Here is a 6,009-nt window from a genome sequence, read left to right as displayed (position 1 = left end):
ATTTGAAATACAAAATGACTACAGACTGAAAACAAAACTTTAGTTTACTCCCAATCTTCAACTATACATGGAAGCAGAACTTCCCAAAATCCAAACCGAACCCCTTCTAACTGGCCCTGAATTCCCTTTTATAAAACTAATGGAGAAAAACAAGCTACATGATAGATGAGAGACATGTCACAATTTGATTGCCTTTGATTACAATTTGTCGTAATGCATCAACCCTTGTACATTAATTGCACACAATCTCTCTCTGAAAGAATTCAATGCCGGCAGCTATGACCATCATGAGCAATCTTCTCGAGCCTCAAACAAATCTTCCTTCTTGCTAATTAGCCGTTGTTAAAGATTTGATCCTCAGCCATATTCTAGATTACGTAACTACATTTAGTAATCTCACCTACCCCTGTCCTTACATCTTATCGACTGAAAACCCTTGATGTGCTCGAGGTCATGAAATCAAATCGACTAAAGTTCATGCAATCCTCTTGAGCCACCCATCTGATCCTCTATCCTGATTTTTATTTAATATAACCTCCTTTCTTCTTGGTCTCATCACTGCAATCTGATCTGATTTGGTTGCAAAATGTTTCTTGTAGTTTGTTGACATAACAATCTTTTGTCGGTAGTGTCTCTCCCTTCGATAGGTGGGAATTTGAATCAATCCTATACATACCACATCTTTAAAATAATCTCCATCATTGAGTCAAACCCAGTCAACTACCCATGTGGACCACCTCTATGTTGGCATTGTTCTCTTGACATCATAGAATACCCCTGCGGGATGGCGAGATACCAGCCTCAATACTGCGGTTGTTACCCCGTAATGCTTCAAGCCTTTGGTCATCTATGTCACGGGATGGCAGGGACAAACCCTTACATTGCCTTTTTTTATCCTGTGGGGTCTCTTCCCTATCACTTTCCAGACTACAGGGAATACTACCTTCTATACATTTTTGTTTCCCCGCAAACCATCATCCTATCACTTTTCATGTTGCGAGATGGTAGGGCCCTTCATTTTTCTTCCATACTTTACCCCGTAGCATGCCCTAGTGTCCCCTTATTATCATCTGGGGTGGAGGGGATGCTCCTTTTTCCTTCCTATGATTTCCCTGCATAGCCATCTTTGTGCCCATAAGAGCCCGGCAAGGTGCTGGGGAAAAGCCTCTTGAGCCTTCATCTTGCCTCACATCGTCATCCTCATGCACATTTTACCCCCATGTGATAAGCATTTCCCTTGCTCTTCAACACTCCCTGTTATCCCACGATGAGCCCCTGGGATCAAGCACCCTCTTTGTCTCTGTGTTGTCATCACCTGTTAGGGGGTGGTGGGAATATCTATCCCCCCTCATTCTTGCTTACCCCACACCACACTTTGCATATGCTTTGGACCCATGCAGGGTAAGGAACTCTTTGTCCCCCATTACATCTCGTTGTCCTGTAGCATCCTCTCTATTGTTCTCATTCCTTCTGTGGACCGTGTGGGATGGCAAGGACCCTTTAATACGTTGTGTCTTCCCTTATCCCACAACACTACCTCTTGATGTTCAAGACCCCTATGAGGTAACCCCTCCATGGCGATTCATTATTCCCCGCTATCCCGTAGGATCCTTCATTTGTGCCTCAATGATTTTTGAGGTAATGATAGGAAAAACTTTCTCTTTCCCCGCTATCTAGTACCCATCTATATGCATCCCAGTTGACCCTACGAGATAGCAGGAGACCCTCAACACATCCATAGACACTTAGCCCACAGCATTGTATGTTGCTTCTTGAAAACCCTTGTAGGGGAATCTTTCATCATTGTCTATTTTTCCCCGTTGTCCTGCACCCATGTATATGCAAACACACAAACTCATTGATGCTTGATGAGGCAATCAATAACACACACATTATGCATGCCTGGAAGTCTCTTGGACTCCATTAGATCATTAACCTATCCCATCAACATATCCAATTCTTTCTCACCATATCTTCATGTGTGACTAACATTTTATTCCCTAGTTAGTTATTTGCAAAGATCATAGTCTAACAAAGTGTGTTATCCTACAAAATCAGATTCTAAGTGCAAAAACCAAAATTTCAAACCTAGGCCTTCGAATTTAGGCAAATTTTTTGAAGTCCCAATAGTCTCAATCGTATTATTTCTCTCAACCTTTCCCTTTCTCAACCTCCCTCTTTCTCTCCTCAACTCCTCTCTCCCCCCTCCCTATCCCTCTCTCCCAAGATCTCTCTCTCTCTCAACCTCCCTTTCTCAACCTCTATATTTCTCTCCTCAACCCTTCTCTCACTAGTTGTCTCTTTGTCTCTCATGCACATACACTCTCAGTTTGTCTCCCCCCCTCTCTCTCTCTCTCTCTCTCTCTCTCTCTCTCTCTCTCTCTCTCTCTCTCTCTCTCTCTCTCTCTCTCTCTCTCTCTCTCTCTCTCTCTCTCTCTCTCTCTCTCTCTCTCTCTCTCCATCTATATCTTTTCATTCTACCTCTTTTCATCCCTCTCTACTTTTAACTCCCCTAACTCTCTACAAAGAGAGTGAGAGTGGGGGGAATTGACTGAGAGAGGAATTTAGAGAGAGAGGGGAGTTGAGAAAGAGTGACAGTAGTTGAGGAGGGGGAGAGAGAGAGAGAGAGAGAGAGAGAGAGAGAGAAAGACTAGGGTTGAGAGAGAGAACTTGAGAGAGAGGGAGGGGTAGAGAGAGGGGGGTTGAGAAGAGAAAGAGGGAGAGAGAGATATCAAGATAGAGAGAATGAGTGAGTGAGTGAGTGAGAGAGAGAGGCTAAGAGAGGGAGGTTGAGAGAGAAAGAGATAGAGAGGGAGAGAGTGAGGGGTTGAGAGACATAAAAAGATAGAGAGGGAGAGAGAGAGAAGTTAAGAGATAGAGATCAGGAGAGAGGGGTTGTGAGATATAAAGAGAGTGGGTGGATATAGAGTGAGAGAGAGTGTGTGTATCAAATATAGAGATAGAGATAGAGAGGGGGGTTAAGGAGAGAAAGAGGGAGAGAGAAAGAGAGAGGTTGAGAGAGAGAGGCTAGGAGAGAGAGAGTTGGGTTGAGAAGTGATGCAAAGGGTTTGGTGGTGTACACAAGTTGATTGGTTTCACCCTTCAAAGGGTCTTCAATAGACACCTTCCAATGGTGTATTTCCTTTATCCTTCCCAAGGCTTGGTATCCTTCCCAAGGATCACTCACAATAAGATAACTCCAAATTGACAAGGAGTCTTCTACTCCTATGTTCTCAATCCCTCCAACCAAGAACACCTAACAACACCAAACCCTTAGGATATAGGATATTTTTCTCAAGTGGTGAAGCCATTTTTGAATGAAAAACTATGTCAGATATGTCATGTGCATTGACTTGGACCTCCTTGAACAAATTCTACAAGATCTCCAATATCGTTTACCCTTAGAGACCTAGTGAGGGCTACAAGCAATTAGGCCTCCCATTTGGATTTTTTCTCAATAACTTCTATTCCACCTTAAAAATCCCTAGAATAAATTACATATTTAGATACCCTTTTGGAATCCCTTGGAAACTTCACACTTTGGCATCTGGGTTTTGAGTTTATGAGCTCTGTCCACACTACCCCCTAATTAGGCCTATCTAGTCAGTATTGGAGATTTATCACTAAAAGTATTCACCAATCATTTCAAAAGGAAGATTGGTAACTTGTAAAATGTCTACACATGTTCAAGGGTCCCCCTTATGCCAAAATCACACACCTTTCTATCTGATGTCCAAGGGTTTCATCCACTTCTTCTGTTGCATAGGCTTGCCACATAAGAGATGTCAAGCCTAGGGCATCATCTTAAAAATTGCAAATGACACTTCCTACCTCCCAAACCACTCGTAACATTTAGTATAAAAGGAAATTAAACATTCCCCAAGGTTTCAGGCCATTCTCAAGTTGGAATGTTGAATTGTGACCCTTCTTGCATCAAAACCCTGATTTTAAGGGTTTCTCAGGCCAGCGATAAAGAATTTGTTGTAACTTTCAAACCAAAACATTTCAATGCCTCACTCCAATGTAAAATGAAGGGTTATTAACAGCCTCAACTTTTCCTACTCCCAATTCATGCCTATCATCCGTACAAGTGCAAAAAACTCAAGGAAAATGGAGTAAAAATACAGTTTTTGATTGGTTTGGAAACAAGAATTTCATTACCAGCTTCTCCTAACTTGTTGGCATCATTCCTTAGGATTATATCATGCCAAGGAACTCCTCCAGCCACCCCCAATGTGTACATTCAACCAACTAACCGTAGGGTAACAAAAATGCAAAAACTTGTCAAAGTTGCTCATGACAACGTTGCAACTTTTGACCATTATTACAATGTTGCTCTTGCCTTCACACCAAAAGGACAATAATGAACACACAATCTATCTAATACTCATAAACATAAAAAACATAACTAAAATTCCCATATAAGGCTTTGGACCAAATTGACACATTTTGGAGCCTTATGGCTTATTACATTGTCTTGGGACCACCATGGATCAACACACGTCCTACCACAAAACATCACCATAGAACAATACACAAATAAATGATGCAAACATGTCTCCTTGTGCCCCTGCACCATAATCCCTAGGATAGGAAAACTCAAGTCCCTTGAGTTTCTAACTAGGTGACTATGGTTCCATGCTTGATGATATCACCTTCAAACATTCATGTAGCTTTAGATTTAGGGAGCCCCTCCCATTTTACCAGGTAGTCCTTATACATGACTTTTCTGGTTTGTTTGATCACCTTGGAGTCAAGAATGTACTCCACTTCCAAAGGCTTGCTAGGTGGAAGATCCTTCATCCAGTCTACATCCTCCTCCACAAGAGATAAATCAGATGTTGCATCAGTCAAAGACCCCTTAAAAGTTGTGAGATCACACACATTGAAGATGGGAGATATTCCCAAATCTGGTGGAAGTTCAACTTCATATGCATTGTTTCCAAATTTGTGAACCACCCAGAGAGGACCTATTTTCTTCATGAGTAGTTTGGAGGGTTGGCCCTTGGGTAGTCTCTCTTTCCTTAGGTAGGTCATCACCGAATCCTCTACCTTGAATTGAACATCTCTCCTCTTAAAATTTGCTCTAAGTTTGTACTTATCAACACTTTGTTGAAGTGAAAGTTTGACTTGATCATGAATCTTGTTCATAGTAATGGCGAAGTATTCTCCTTGGGCACTCCTTTTGTCCATTCCTCCAAGATATCTAAGTTCAAGTATCCCTCTAGGATGTAAGCCATACACAACCTCAAATGGACTCCTCCCTGTACTTCTATTAACTGAATCATTGTATGTATATTCATCTTGTCTAATCACCAAGTCCCAACCTTTTCCATGCTGCTTGCTAAGGCATCTAAGGAGATTGCTAATAGATCTATTAACCACCTCAAATTGTCCATCAGTCTGAGGGTGCTATGCTAAAGAAAATGACAAATTGGTACCTAACTTCTTCTAGAGAGTCCTCCAAAAATGACCCACAAACTTGGAGTCTCTATCAGTGACAATATTGAGGGGTAAACCATGTATCCTTACAACCTCTTTGAAAAACAAACCTGCAATATGAGATACATCATTTGTGAATTTACATGGCACAAAATGAGCCATCTTACTGAACCTATCAACAATTACAAAGACACTATCAAACCCCCTAGGATTTGTGGGCAAACCAAGTACAAAATCCATACTAAGACTTTCCCAAGGCCTAGCAGGAAATGGTAAAGGCTAATATAATCTAGCATTAGTGGAAACACCTTTTTCCCTTTGATAAATAGGACAATGCTCAACAAACCTTCTTACTTCTTCTTGCATCTTAGGCCAAAAGTAAAACCTTGATACCTACTCCAAGGTCTTATCTAAACCAAAATGACCTCCAAGGCTTCTGTTGTGCTTTTCCCTAATGATATTCTCCCTCATAGAGCATTGAGGAATGCATAGTTGATGCCCCTTGAAGAGCAATCCATCCTACAACATGAAATCAGGAAACTCAACATGAAAAGAGTCAGCAAACTT

Source organism: Cryptomeria japonica, chromosome 7 (genome assembly GCF_030272615.1).
Source record: "Cryptomeria japonica chromosome 7, Sugi_1.0, whole genome shotgun sequence".
Classification (NCBI taxonomy): Eukaryota; Viridiplantae; Streptophyta; class Pinopsida; order Cupressales; family Cupressaceae; genus Cryptomeria; species Cryptomeria japonica.
Note: the sequence above shows the minus strand (reverse complement) of the source record.